The 16,678-nt window shown below is 40.3% G+C and overlaps 1 protein-coding gene across 2 annotated transcripts in view; it reads left to right on the top strand.

Moving 5' to 3' along the window:
- The window catches only part of LOC124215218 (uncharacterized), a 78,979-nt gene that overhangs the window by 10,259 nt on the left and 52,042 nt on the right, over positions 1-16,678 (top strand). The gene's annotated exons all lie outside the window — the stretch shown is intronic.

Below are 16,678 nucleotides of genomic sequence, written 5' to 3' on the forward strand. Positions count from 1 at the left end.
GGCGCCCGCGTTATCGTCATGACCCCGCATTATCGTACCTATCTATGCGCATATAACATGCAAACTACCACCTGTATATTCATAGCAATACGTATAAATTATTTACGGTAGGGTGTCCGGCCACTATCGACTCCATTATTCACCGTTATGATTATTATCGCTTTTCACCAACCACGTATGATGGTGGTTTTTTGAGTTTTCGATGTTTGAAAAAAAAAAGACAAGAAAAAATGCACGGACGAGAAAGCTAATAGTGCGAATTCGTCCGATATTCCTTTACATTGCCGTATCAGTAGTCTGAAAGTATTCTCTCTTCTTTGAAAATTTTCTCGCTTCTATGTACGCAAAAAATTGTTGAGGATTTGTCTTGGGATTTGTAGTGCAAGGTGTTTGAAAGAAACGAATGTTATTTCAACGGATAAGTCGGCTTATTTTAGGTATATAGCAAGCTACGTTTTGAGAAGCTTAATCTTAAACGGAGAGACTTTTGGTATTAATGTCTGCTTCATCATGGCTTTCTCCATAATTGCAATGAAACGTAAGAATTTAGGGATAATCTAGGTACTTTAAAAGTTATTCCTACGATAATAAGAGATCACAGTATTTCTATATGAATTATTATAATCTTGACGAACAAGAGTTTATAATTTCCATTTATTAGAACCAATATTATTTATTGTTGAAGAATTGGGACTGTGACAAAGTGATAGAGATAAATAATAAGTTTTCCGAAAATAACTCTGAGAGTAAGTATTTTGAATAACGTGAGTCTTGAGAAATGCATGGAATTTTCATATATTCTCCATAAGCACGGTTATTGAATTGGCAGAAACTTGTACTTTCTGCAACTCTGATTTGAGAGTAATTCTAAACAATTATTTTCGAAAAATAGTTTTCAAAAGTTGAACTTGTGAGTCATTTGAAAAACAAAAAAAAGATATGAATTCGGCATTTTCACAGTGACTTCTTGCGAAATTCAACTCGATTGTTCGTAAATTTGTATATTTTATTATAATTATGGATGAGCAATCAAGCAAACGTGATGCGAAAGTCTCTCGTACAGACTATGTGGGGTGAGTTACTTGATGCATCAACAATGGGTCAAAGTGACGCACGCAAAAGGTGATCATGTCAGAATGATATTGATATCGGAGGATCTCACTGCAGTTTCTTCAACGAGTGAATAATCACACATGTATCTTATTTTGCGAAGATTACTGTCCGATATATGTCAGCGATTGGCGTGATCCGGACCGAAGAAGAGAGGAAATTTCGGTAAATGATCGGAAGGGTTTTAACCGGTTTAAAAATGGTGAGAGAAGGACGGTTATGACCATTGGAACAGGAGACGGAGGAGACCCCGCTAATAGTCGTTTCGATATTTTATGGATGACCCAGTCTGGTGTGAACGTGATTGAGTCTCCGCCGCCACAGACTGGCGAGCTGAGACCACTCAAGTTTTCATAACTTAACGGTGTCTCGAGACAGAAGCTGCACCGATCAGCTGCTGTACGGTATTCTGTTGGAAAATATGAAAACATTAAACTCTTCAACTTCCAAGAATCTTGAAAGATTTACGAGTTTGAAGATCTACGGGATGTCTGGATGATAATTTTAATTGATGTAAAAACCACGATGAAGAATAAATTGCGCACAGAAACAATTGAGAAGATTCAGGAAAGTTGAGTCTCTCATCTCTCGTGCTGATACAATTTGATGGTATATGGTGTACCATCAAACTCTAATACAATGGTCGGGGAGAGCTGTTGAATTTATTTCTCTCTTTTCTTATGCTGGCAGTTTTCTCTGCTTAGTCTATCTCTGTAACTGTACTACTTTTTCTTTCACAGTAAATTCAATCTCAATCCCGCGGTAATTGACGTACGATTTTCATTTCTTGATAACGGTAGAACTGGTCAATTCTGTAAAACGATAAATTTGATTTGTATTATAAACTTTTAATAGCTATGTGTGACATACATCTCATCGATACAGATTCATCGATGATATTGTTTTTGTCGCTACAACACCGTCCATATTATTTGCGATCAGAAAGTGAAATGTCGAAGAAAAAATTATGGTAATTTCTCCCGTTGTTTCCATCCCAAGCACCGAAGGTATACCTGGATGATAGTTTGAAACAAAGAAGCTAAAATAGTTGAAAAAAACCTCGCGAAAAAGGAAGAAGAAATACTCTGCACAGTTCCAACAATTGCCGATAATTTTCAATTCCATTTATTACTTCTTTCAAAACTATGTCGCGATTAAATCGATTGAACGCAGTGCTGTCTGCAGGCGGGGTAAAAATTTTACGGTAGAGAAAAATTAAAGTTAGTAACGTTAACGTAAACCATTGATTTAAAATTTACAATTTTAGAATAATTTTGAAAGAGTTGCTTCCGTAATTCGAGTCTTCATAATAGGTGTCAAATGCACCGTGAAGTTAACGTCACAAACTTCGATCTCGCGGCGTAAAAGCATGTATGCATTTCAGCTGGTGTGTTTATATACCAGGGATTTAAATGTCGATATTGATTGTCCGTAGATCGATGCAGCGACAATATTGTCACAGGAACCATTCCGCTACGTAACAGTAGGAATAGAAGTGGCAAAGCCATTAGGTGTACAACGATAGGCAATCAGGTCATTCAGGATGACCTCACGTGCGCGAAATCGTCGGGATCAGCTTGACGTGTTTAATTCGCTTTCAATTATTTTGATCCGTTTAATAAAATTGCAGGTCAGAGTCGAGGGGCTCAAAGTCTAGGTATCAGGTACGAAAACGGCGGTAGCAAGAGGTACTTTACCACTGGCTCTTAAAGTTTTATATACCGCGCAGTAAAGCAGCAGCAGCTGCTGCTGGGGAGATTTTATACAAACTTGAGGCGAATTTATATTCGCAATGGAGCGATGGAGCTGATGAACTCTCTTCCTCCAGCCTGTCTGCACGATATAATAACGGCCGCAATACGCTGCGGCGGACAATGAGCAATATCACCGCGTTCTTCTCACGATCTTGGACCGGTTTAAGTAAAAATCCGTGAGATGAGCCTAATTGAGATGGTACCATTACTGCTACATCTCTCTGCTCACTGCCGCATGCCGTCGTAAATCGGTATCTTAAGTCACGAAACGGTTACGGTGTAGGTACCTACGTATCTTTTGTAATTATATACAGTGGCCAGTAGTGTACCACCCGCTCGCGAATTATTCGCTCGGTCGTGAAACTTGTTACAAGGTACAACCTACATTGGGCGACTCGAAGCTGTGCGGGTGATTATCCCGCTTACTACAACAATTTTCTTTGTCGCCTTCTACCCGGTTCAACCGTCGTCGACGCGATTCCAACGATTCATAAACCCTACGTCAATGGTCCATTGTGGAGTTTTGATAATACGGCGATCCGAGGACCATCATCATCATCATCATTATCATCATCATCATCATCATCATCATCATCATCATCATCATCATCATCATTATCAACATCATCATCATCATTATTTACTTTTGAGCGTTACAGAATCGATTATCACATAAATTTCGCGCTGTTGTAACGTGTCCAGCGAGAATGAAGATTGAACGAAACCAATGGTTTAGGATCCACCACGAGTCCAGGAACCTAAAATTTATCAAGTGTCTCATCAGAAGTCTTCTTCTCATTTATTTCTCCAAATATACGATTCGCGATTTACAGTCGATGAATTGAAGCGAAACGTTTCAACATGTCAACCGTGAAACCTCCGAACGTTGACAACCGTGGTGGGCAGCATTAAATGAGCACGGCGTTCGGATCAATGCAGTTGTCTGCAAAATTGCCCGTTTCAACGTACATGTAACACATGCTACTCGACGATGTTCAACGTTTTAATAGCAAGGTTCCAGCGATGCATGGTCTCGATTCGAAAGGAGCAAGCGAGCACCTCCTAGTCGTCGAAGCCACGATAGTGTCCGTGCCTAGAAATAAGAGGAACCCGTATGTTCTCTGGGGCCCCGTGTAATCCAAGGCACGTAGGACCTTGACGTAATAAATACAAAATGCAACTAAGACCCGTGACTAAATAATGGTAATGTATATTTCGTGACGGTTGAGGGTGTAGCCGTTCCTCTCGATATGCTCTGCCGCCGCCGCCGTTACGAGTGCAGTGTCTTATGGTGAATGTCTCCTCTGCAGCTATTCTTCTGCAAGTTGAGCGAGGAAAATTGTGCACACGCCGAGGATTAAAGTTACGATAGCTTGTACAGTCTCGGGGAAAAGTTTACTCTTTCTTGTCATTTTCAAAACTGACGACCCATACTCTGGCAGAAACTCGCGTTCCCTTCCGTCGCCTCTCTTCTTCTTACATGCCCACGAGAGAAATACACTTTCATCTCAGCTTCGTGTACGGCAGTTCGTACTATACCACGACCCGAGCATCGAGTTACCCGCAAGTGTTGCATCATTTAGTGGGACTCCTCGGGACACAACGTTTAAATAGTTTATTTCGAATTTTCCGCAGCGTAGCCGTTTCTCTGCGATGTGTATTAAGACGAGAAAAGAAGGGTATAAAATTCTTCTCACGGTGGTGCGATAGAATCTTTTTTTTCAATCTCGATGAACTATTTAGACCGACGTTTCGTTCCTTTTTTCTCCCCTGCTGTTGTGGATTCTGGCTTTATTACGGTAATATTCACGTTGCGTAGTTTGCTTGTACAATGTACACGTACACGTACGCTGTACTTACTCGGTATTCTGCTGAACTTGACAAATTCGCGTACATTACCGCTCGACGCACGTCCTCGTGAATGCGTAATTTGATCTATGGAAAATAACAAACCGTTCTGCCAATTTGTTTATATTCGTTCGTCCGAATCGATGCAATTTCGCCCGAGAAATCAACGGAATATTTTTTGCTCCAGACAATTTCTATTAATTCTTTCCAGTGGCGAAAAAAAAAAAAATTTTAAAAAAGCTATGCAACTAAAACTGCGAAGAGGATGATTGAAAAACAGTTCGCTCAACTGTAACAGACAGAAATATATAGACCTTGTATAAATATTGAATCTTGTACAGTATAACATGTACATGTTTGAATGAAACTTACGCTAGTAATGAAGATTTCTCTTGACATCGGTTTGCCATGTGGATGCTTCATTTATATAATATAAATTTTGACTTCTCTTTGCCACTCTCGAATAAACTTTGAAGCGCCTGCAGACACAGTTTATTGCCGAGATCTTGGATGTAAGAAATTAGCTTTCAAGTTTATAATTCAGTCTTGTGTGCTAGGGTCGGAGGGTTCTGAGGTATGGAAAGGACTAAAGTTTAGGTCGATAACGCATATGTTACACCGGTCCTCGGCAAGCTTGAGAAGGTAATAAACCAGCCACCCCAAAGGCTGGTTGGAATTCGCGTATAGAGGACGAGGTCGTATTCCTGATCTACACTATAAATTCGAATGAAATTAAAATAAGAAAATTGAATCATTCGGTGCTTTCACGATTCGATGGGCAAATGGGCAAAGATTTTGTGCTCCGAGAGAGAAAGAGAAAGAGAGTGAGAGATAGATATAGAGATGGAGAGAGAAAGACTATAATATATCCCACAATATTATCTCCAAATTTTATTTATGGGTATAATAAGACGTCGGAAATGTCACTTCGACCGTAAAAATAGTCAAGAATATTACATTTCACAACGAGTGTAAAAATATGGCTATCGCTGAATTATTTCCACGGTTGTATAAGTCCTCGGCCCTCGTTTACAGTTGTTTATTAGCCTCTGTTGATTTTCATGGTCAAGAAGAGAAGTAAGATTTTTTTCTTTGCAATAATATATTTTTACAATCTAAAGTATATATATAAATCTAAGGGTCTGACGAAAAAATTTAAAAGACAGTATTTTTCTCCGACTGAGTTGTAGGATAAAATAGGATTAGACGTCACTACGCAAACCTATAACTGTAGTAACGTAAACTGTTGAAAGAGTACCGTGTTTTCCTCTCACGGATATTATTCACGTTTTATGAATCGATCCATGGTCCAAACAGGAAACTGACTTTCCCGTTGAACACAGTGATTAAATTAATTGTAAGCTCTAAAGTATTCTAATTGGAAAAAATTGAAAGCAGAAGAAGAAATAACTGATTTGTGACGCTGGTACCTAAGTTCCAAGTCGGTTCATTCGTTCCGCGATCAGCCCCCGGCTATGTCTGCCCCGGTTTGGCGTAGGGTTATTACGATGATTCTCTGACGGCGACGGAGAGAGAAGAACGACGTAAGAAGAAGGCAAATTTGAAAAAACGAAATCAACAAAAACACACATTCAAAGACTCGAGGGTAACTGACTGACCAGCCGGTAATATTTCGCCGATCGTACTTTCGGCAGGATCAATAGAGCACGCTGACCGAAGCACCACGCAACTTATTGTTAGCCATAAGTTGATGGATCGATACCATTGTACCCATGCTATAACTGGAAAAGGTATAACACACCCAAGACTCCCCGATGTACCTGTACGACTCGCTGCCACGCTTATACGAGGGTTCGCCTCATTTCCTGGGTTCGAACCCAGAAACTCGGACCTTACTTACACTCTGTCAAACACATCCGATGCTCTGCTTCCGGGGGCGGGAAAACGGCTTTCGGGGTAAGTGAGCATCCGGGTTGGTCACGGCGCGATCGTGCCCAGGTTTCGTTGGGGCTTACGTTAAAATTACGTCATATCGTCAGATCAGATAAGAATTTCGGGCGTTAATTTAGTCACGGTACGATTTCGGACGAACTTCAAAGGTTCCTGTAACACCAAAATATAACACGCGGCGTGAAAACCCCGTACCTACTCCGTTTCTCGTATTTCCATTAATTCGCCCCCATTTTCTCTCTAATGCGCTTACGGTGGTCAAATTTCAGCAGGTATACCTCTCTTTCTCCCTCTTGGCGATGGACGGCTTCGTGCACATGAGTGTGTGTCGTTTTGGGTAGGTATATAAAAATTGTATACATATATGTACACACACACATCGAGTCAGTAACAATTTTTCTCTCTCAACTTCATATAGGTATATGTTGTAGACGTATATACTATATAAGAAGTACGCATTATGACCCGCTCTACTTCTTTGCACATCGACCGTCGGATAGATTGTGTTATCGCTGTTTCGCACCCACTCGGATCTTATTTTGAAAATTTACAAAATCGTCTGGATACTCTGTATTAATTTGTCAATCACTGTAGTAGGTATACGCAAAGGGGGAAGGTATACAGAGACGAATAGAAAAGCCTGCGAGGGAAAACCGCGGATGATAGATTAGCTAACTGCGCGATTCCGATAGTCGGAGACCACCGACTCTATTTTGAAGTGAAAAATACAACGTGTCTCTCTCTCTCTTCCCCCCTGTCCCTAGCCCCATCTTTCTCTATCCCTCCCGATGGCATGAATATCGCATGAAAATATATATGTGTACCTACGGTATAATCCACGCGAAATTATGTAACTTGACTATACCCTGGTTCATATGCATGCATGTACGCGATGAGGACAACATGTAGCCTGCAGCGCACTGTCACCGACTTTAAAAAATATTTACATCGATTTATTACGCTCCGAGGAATTCAATTTTATAAGGATACTTGCGCCCCGAGCTATTTATACGTTTATGTATGTATAAATTCTGTGCAGGCAAAAAGATCTTTGCGGTCGATCCTCGCTTCGCTCTAGAGCGAATGGAAATGTATCTTCGTACTACCTTACAGGGTACGTTTCGATGCAATTATGCTCGTCCGTAAGTGTACAACTGCTGTAGTGAATCGGATTTTTTTTTAAGCTAGAAACTGTGATGCCAAGTCGATTCGTCCGTTGTTGAAGTTTGTGGAAACATTCGTCCCTTCGTGTACCTACCCTGGTACCCAGATGGTGCAAATAATGATGCCGCGACAGTCTTGAGTTTTTCTTGGGAGTTTACGGTGTTGCAGTAAGTTCCTCCGTTGCCAGGCATACCGTACGTGAGAATGGTTTATTGCCGAGAGGCGGTATTTTTAATTGCAACTGACAACTGGCGGTAGTCGGACATCGGCGAAGGACCCTTCATTCATTTTCAAACGTTCCTCGTTTCGTGCCAATTGAAATTGCCCAAAACTGACGATGAAGTGGAATAGAAGAAGATAGAAGAAGAAATATATAAAATGAAATGAAAATGGAAGAAGTCGAAAGAAAGGATATTCAGTGATGCAATTTTGCGGATGTTTGTAGGATTCGCAACCGTGAACCAGATATATATATACGAGTATATATATATTATATGCAAAAATATAATTCCAAAGGCAACATATTGATGCACTTTAGCCAGGTTTCACGATATTTGTTGAACGTGAACGGTAACCAAACGTACGGGGGCCAATGTCCCGTGCAACCAGGAAATTATGCCATTAGGCTTCATTCGAACGGTTCAAATTTTAACGAGACGGTATAACGTCGATAAATTATAGCTTCGTGCCGTCGACGTCCCATATCTACGTCACATGTACACGATTTCACGCTACACCATACCGATACCATACGCATGCCGCTCATTGATATGAGGCTGAAATTGGTAATATTAACGCAACGAAACATGAAGGAAAAAATCGTTATTGCCTAGTTTTAAAATTGTTTTTATGGCAGTTGGCTTTTCAAAATAAGATTATGGTTTGTTCATCGTGGTTTATTAAATTTCGGATATTGCTAAAGGTGCCGAGTAACGATTTTTTCCTAAACATGCATAGTTACAGTAACGTTACCAACTTCACCATCATTCGTGGATACGGGGGGGTTATTGATGATTAGGTTCAATTTTGAAGTACGATAATTAATCTCTGCGTTAAATAACGATACCTATAACGACATTTTTTTTCTCACCGAAACACTGCGTCGTTGAAAATATAACCGTGACCGGGTTTTCTTTTCACAACTCGTGTAAGATGACGAAAAACTCGGTACATTATTGCTAGTATTATTTTTGGAACAACAGTTTTCTTTGGGAAATTTTTTTGCCGATTGTTGGTTACGTATATACTATATATGCGATTACCACTGCTGAGGACAAAGGTTATTATTTGCCTAAGACGATTACCGAGTATAACCGCGTGTGCGAAGCAACGTCCTGAATCTGCAAGTGACTGTGAATGTGTGAACATATTTGAATGAAACAGGTTCAAGGATCTGTTTGTAAGTTACGCTCGCGCATCTGTTCTCCGTAATATCTCTCATGATGATCGTAGTAACCAGCGGTGGTCCGTTTTGCTCCTTTTTCATCAACAAGTTTAACAAATGATCGGTTGTTGCTCGTGGATCACTACCGTGTAGCGCGCTTAAGGGAAACCCGGTGAACGGTTTCACCTAAGGAAAAACACTAGACTATATAATTAACGGGACGATGGTAATTACTGGTCCACATATGTAAGCTCACATAGAAATTATACGTTGAAAAATCAATCCGCTCCTGATACACAGCTCTGGTTGTATTATTTGTTATTTAAGCAGCTTTAACGGCCGAACGGACAGAAAATTAGGGCTCACTATATGATGATAAACCTGTGATCATACTTCGAGAGCGGACAATTGACTCGAAAGCATGACTTTTGAATTGTTCCGAAGCGTATCGAGACTTTACTCGCTTCCATGATCTACTAGTGGAAGATTCTCTGCACGTCGAAAATCAGAATCTGTAATTTTTCACCGTGCCTCTTTTCGCCGTGAATTCAAATTTTCGAATAAAACCTGAATATCTTTCGGCTCGGGGCACGTAGAGTTCCGTGGAATAGTTATATGTGCGTATATGCAACCCGCATGGCCGTAGGATAGATACTGACAAGAGACTGGTCACTGGGTCGGAGCTTGAATGCCGGGTGAATGCAAAATAGGGCAGGGAATTTTTCATGCGAAACTGGTGCAGAAATAACTTGTACATTTCTATGCTGCAGCGGTGGAAGACCTTGGGGATACTTATACGTATATGCGCGAGAATTGGAAAGGTTCAGAGTCGATCCCAAAACTTTCCTGAATACGGTATCACGTCAAAGAGAAATGCTTGTTCTATTTCGGATTTGTGCAGGTGCAGGTACAAATTGACTCGCCTCGGTTGAAGATGAAAATGTGAAATCGCGATTACTTGATCGGAAACTCGAGGACTCGATTAGACCGCTTCTATATAAGATACGTTTCGAGATCATCCTGACTATCTTGAACATCGTAGAACGATGAAATCACGATTATCTAGTGAATTACAGGACTCGAAGCGATTGAAAACTGTGTTGCAGATCAGCGTGACCTTCGAAACAGCGATTATTATCCCGCGAACCGTAAATAGAAAGATGCACCGCCATCATTATTTGTACAGGATGATATACAACAGCTATCTAACTCTGAAATTGAATGGTATCAAAATCATATTCACTCGGTGGCGGTCTATGAGTCATAAAAAGCTTATCTGAAACCGGCGTAAACGCGTTTCTAATTTTTCCACGTTAAAATAATGAACCTAGTGACGAGCACTGTGAACTCTTCTCATGGTCGGTAAATCAATATTCAACCGTACCGCCTGTCGTCCAAGCGATCGAACTTGATCTTGAAATTCTACGTCGAAATACGATCGGCTTCGCTGCACGGTCGTCTTATTGGTACGTCGAGTCACGAGTGTTATGGGGTACCTACAAGGAAAGAATGGTAATCCAAATGAATTGGCATCGACTGCCGGCTTGCGGTTGATTTCAAGAAATTGAGATCCAAGCCCGAAGTCGAGACATCTTTGTGTGCACCTCCATAACCTATACGGTATACACACTGCACACCTACAAAGCACGTGGAAGATTAAGGTGGGAATCGATCCGGAGCGGCGTCGACGGCTCGACTGACCAACGGAGTGGTCAACCGGTTTTTAGGGTGACCTGAACTAACGCCCGCCTGTGAACGAACGAACGAGACGAGCGCGGTCTTCGGCAAAGGCTCAGAAGCGGTCCTTGCACGTGTAACCTCACATACACTTGTCCACTCGCACCACATCGCGAGATCGTATTCCTCAAAGAGTCTCGGCGCGAAATGGTTATGTGGACATATCGCACATACCATCGACCGTTACGGCGGCCATACTAATTTTTAAAAAACGGCTCTCGAATGATTGGGAATCGGCGGAAACGACCAACGTGTGTTTAATCGTTTACCTCCCAAGCTTACGAGAGTCTCGGGACTTACGCCTTTCAACTGGACATGGAAGAGCACATTCTCCGTAACGATTACTGGGTTGTTTGGCTAGCTAATTTTCCAAGTTTCCAACCGTTAAACTGGTCCTGCATCTGGAGACAACTGTTAGAATAAACGATAGGTGGTTCCAGCTCTCAAATAAATTATCCGCTTCGGTAACACCATTTCTATGCCAACGCTTCAGTCGTTCCGAACTTTTCCCGCATCGATTGGAATTGACAAAAATTACGGTCAACGTTTGTGGGAAATACGGGATATTTATCTCGTAACTGATTACCGTCATGCACCACCTGAACACGCGGAGTGAACTCGACTCAATATACATCTTACACGTATAGATATGGACGTTTAAGAGTGCGGTAAAACAGAGCCTAGCCGACGATGTCGGTTATTCGAAAGCGATAAAAACGCCTAACTAGAAGGTTTGCAAAGGTGCTTCTCGTGCTCTCGCCGGGTCAACGTAAAGTTTTCTAAGTCCATTTTATTACCATCGGTTTTATACATATTCACACGCAACGTGACGAAGGAGAGCCATATAAATTTACTGTTTGGTTAGTAACGACCTTCCATCGTTTTATAAGTGATAGTTTCAGAAGAGGAGAAGATAAGCTCTCGACGTCTTCGGTCATCGAAAACGTCCATAAATTCATTCGTCGATGCCGTCGAAACGGTACGCTCTTCGTTTTCGGCCCAACTACAGGAATTCGGCCTGCGGAAAAGCCGGGAAATTTCGGGTAATTCTGTTACGTGTTCTGGAATTTTTATATTTTCTTATGCACTAGTGTACGTTTCTTTGAAATGTAGAAAATTACTCTCCGTGAAACAATTGAGGGGGTAGTGTGAAAATGGTATTACAAGTGAGGGAAAGAATGGTTTCTGAAGGGATTTTAAGAATTGACAAATAGATGTTGAACACTGTGGAAAATTTACGAAAAATATCAACAAGCACTAAAAACAGTCGGTACTGTCGGATTGATGTTTCTGTTAGTTTCCGTTACTTTCTTAAAATTGGAGTGTTTATTGATATATTTGGTAATTCAGTCCGATCAAAATTGAAATGAAAGAAAAATTGCACCATTTTAACTTGCGTTGGGGATATCTGATGTCTAATTTTGTAACTAATTTACGTGAAAAAAGTGAGTCTTCTTTTTTTTTTATTTATTCAAGTGGAGTCGAAATGGTTCGCAGCGAATGTTTATTCTCGACTGGACCATGCAGTTTTTACCATTGGAAGTGTAACAGCTATTACTGGAAATTTTTCAAATCGACGAAACAATTCCACGTTGTCTGAAGATTAACTGGTTTGGCGAGGTATATGTTTTTCTTTTCTGTTTCTCTCTCTTTGCTTCTTGTCTTTTTTCCTTCATATATTATACACATTGCCTTTTGTCGTACCTCCTATTGTAATTTATTGTTAGCCAAAAAGAATATGCCTTCGCTGTGAAAGCGGCTTGGCATTGTTCGTCTCGTTTTGGGTCAGGACTCTCGGACAGGTACTGACAAAATTAACGAAAAGTTAACCAATGATCCATGACGTGAAATACAGTGGTGCACGATCTTATCCGATTAACCGGGCATAGTTTGAGCATAAAAGTTTGGAGAACCACGCTACAAAGACTGTGTCGAAGATACGCAGTTATTACAGTCCGAGAAACTTTGATTGCCAAGGAAGTCTTGAGTTTCGTAAAGTTTGAAAAATTTTTTTTTTTGGGATAAATACATCAAGGGAAAATCTTGTTTGTGCCTGCGTTTTTTTTATCCTGTTCTTTAGTTGCTCGCAGATGCCGAGTCAGTTTTTAGCTAGTTAATGATATTCCATGCACTCCGTACGTAAAAATACACATCGAACTTGGACAAGACGTGACGACAGCTTTTAACGTTTGCATTTTAAAACTGTAAGCTGTTTGCGGAGGCGGATATTATAGGCGAGGGTTTGAGTGATGGGGGAGCTCAGCTGCCTGCTTTTGCTTTGATAAATTGAGGGGTAGGATCAACTTCGTTACTTATTATCGCGTCTTGTTTCCGATGAGGACAATTAGCTTAAAAAACGCGGCTCCAGGATGGATTCGCGCGACAATATGAGAGAGCTGGAGGATATCGTGAACTTGGATTTTAAAGAAAAATTTGTAACTAGACAAAATTATATTTTGTACCCATGTTTTATTAGCGTGCCTAATTAACGTCACAATAGCCAATTGTTCTCGTTTTCGTGTTTACAATTCGTTACAGCTTCGACTTACTCAACATCCACTGCAGCGTGTAATAATTATTATCTAAACTTTCTATCTAAAATCGTGAAACACGGGTTTTGGGTCGCTCGCGTTAAACCGCAGCGGCGTAATTCACACCGCGTCATGTCAAAAACTGAGTGAGTTTAACTTAATCTTATAAATTTAGCGATCTGTGGACTGGAGTGGAGAAAAAAATGTCGCCACTCGTGATTTATTGAGGGGGGAAATTTATATTCCGTTTCGTTAGAGAGCGAAAAAATACTACTGCAGGTTTTGGAAGAAAAACTGTGTTATATATTTTCACGTAGGTAATAATCCTACTTTCGATTAGGCACCTCGGCTTGTTCTCATATTCAGGCATACAACTACGGTGTGAAAATCCAATTAATGACCGGTAGGTATAATATAATCTCATTAAAACTTTTTATCAGGTTATTGCGTGGAGGGGGAATAAGAGAATGAAAATGGAAACACCTCGAGTCGCCATCGTAGAAGAAAGAAATTTGAAACTAATTGAAAAATTCTCACAGCCATGCTGTTCTGTTAAGGCCTTGCGGCGGTAATCCGAAATGATATTCCGGAGGTGATTGAAGAGGAGCCGTAACGCGGCTCTGCTTGACAATAAGTATTTTCTCACGGAAGGTGGAACTTGGTTATCTTTTTCAACTAATCGCAGGCCCAAGGATAAATTGGAATGAGGAGAAGCGGGAGAAAAGGAAGAAGAATCGGACTTTGCGCAGTCTTGCCTTTCAAATGTTACAATTACGACGTTAAATTCTTATTTTAAGGAACTTCTTGCTTCAATTACCCACTCGGTCATTCGCTAATGGCTCGTTTGAAATGAGTTCGAGTTCGAGTATCTACCGGCTGACAGGGTGGCCGTGACGAGCAGTTGCCTTTTACTGCGTTCATCCAATCATTCTCGAACATCCAACAACGGTTGTCTCAATTTAATTCGTTTCAAAAATGCAGATACGTTTCACTTTTTCCTGGAATAATTAAATATGAATTAGTCGCATTAAATTCTCACGGAATATCCGAGCGTATTCGATGTTCTTGTAAAAATTCAATTTTTCCTACCGACAAATCGAGAGATCAGTTGCAGCTGCTACGGGCTTTTTTACCGGTCAATCTTACCACTCTCGGTCAATTTTTGAAAATATAACAGACCACTGTGTACGAACACAGATTTTTCACGAATACAATTCTGCTAATATTAACTGGACCGACGGGTTCAGCTTGATTAAACAAACTGTTAAAATATACGTTTGTGTAATCGACCAAATTTTTTTTTGTTTTTTTTTTTTCCTCGATATTCATACGGTATTTCTGTAAGCAGTGGGCGGCGAGATATTCGAAGGAGAGAGTAATTTTGAAAATAGACTAGTGTAATAAACTCGGTTCATTTTTTCGTGTGAACGTCTAATTTTTAACTTGTACGTATAAACAGCTAGAAATAGTTGTAAGATCGTTGTTCAAAATTACGAATATTCAATCGGCAACTTGATCATGTGGATAAATATATTTTTACGAATGCAAATATTGTGCAAACACGTCGATCAGTGTCCTCCGAGATGTAGGAACAACGTGACCAGTTTTTCTCAGCAATTTTCGCGTTTCCGTCCGCCGTACAAAGATGTCTTTCCGGTTCTTGGTTATGGCTGGCTGCGGGATATCTCCAGAGACAAGAAGACGGACGGTTAGACAGTCGGTCCGAGCGAAACCAGGCGCGACGTTTTACGTCCGGCTCTGTAAGTCCTTAACGGCCTTGTCGCTTTTTAAGAGGAGAACGACCTTCGCTGCCGAGATCGCGTTTCCGACTCTTGATTTTTCTCTCCTTTATTATATACACTCATTCTCATCGTCGGACACAAAAACTTGCCTGCAGTTTCCGCATTCGTATCGTTACATATTATTGTACCTATACAGTATGTCATGGTATCGTTACTTTTGCTGCAGTAAGGAATTGCGGTTTTATTTTTTCTTCGTATCTTTCTATATCTACTTTGGCATAAATTTTTGGACTAGAGGAATAGTAAAAACAAAAAAAGAAGAAAAAAAGGGAAAAAAATGGACGAGGATCGACGATCGTTTGGAAAACATTCTCCAATAATTTATTAAAAGTCGCGAATGAAGCTTATGTTTTGTATCGATTAAATGATTTGTGAAATATTGTAAAACCTCGGCGCACATAATGATGAAATCTGTTTCTAATGCCTTATCGGGATTCAAGAGTTCTTGCATTTACTCAACCATCTTATTTCGTTCGCGTATAAATATAATCTCGGGGAAAATGAATCTCATTAAGTAATTTCCAAAGCTTTCGAAATTCATTAGAAGAGCCACTGAATTTCATTTTATTGCACCATTTCAAACCGCTAAACGGGCACTTGATTTCCATGAGAGTCAGATAGATAGCCCAGCTGACTTGGTTCGTTCGCTTCGCACTCACAGCTTGTATGATTTTTCAAACATGGAGCTGTAATTTATGTGCATAGATACTTTATTATTACTAAAAGTGTAATTTATCGTCGTGAGAAACGCTCCATATTGCTTGCAATGATCTCTCTTACACCATTATTTTATATTTTTTCGTTCAACTACGATAATACTACGGAACCCTGTTTGCTACGTTACTGGCTATGATGCGTGTATGGTATAACACATCTTCGTTGAAATTAATTTCAGATTAATAGAATTTTTTTGTCCCCCTCATCTAGTATAAGTTTATTACTTACAGTGGCGAATTTGAATGATACCTCGCGGTGATTAATGTGACGCTTGACATTCTGAAACCGGTAAAATATTGCGGGGTTATATAAAATCCAGTCGTCATCATCAGTCGAGTAATTACTGCATCAGGATTCTTGCGGCTTTCTTAGACGTACTTTTTCGTCTGCTTAATGCACACACACAGCTTACAGAAAAGCGCAAAATCACACTTGGAATATTCGTTCCTCAAATACCGCGTCTATTATTTTACGTAGAATATGGGATGTGAGGTAGATTACGCGCTTGATATATTTTTTTATTTATTTTGTTTTTTCAATTTGCAAGCAGTTCGTCGTTGGTTAAAAACTCGTGACTTTTATTTTCACGCGTAAGATTTTGCTTTCGTCGTGTAATCTGTGTGACGCTGCAGGTCGATTAAAGCCGATAAGCTCTGCGATTTAATTCTGACTTTTCTACTAAAACTATTACATTTCTTCTCTTTTGGACTCCCTGACGAT

This window comes from Neodiprion pinetum, chromosome 3 (assembly GCF_021155775.2).
Source record: "Neodiprion pinetum isolate iyNeoPine1 chromosome 3, iyNeoPine1.2, whole genome shotgun sequence".
In the NCBI taxonomy this organism is placed as follows: domain Eukaryota; kingdom Metazoa; phylum Arthropoda; class Insecta; order Hymenoptera; family Diprionidae; genus Neodiprion; species Neodiprion pinetum.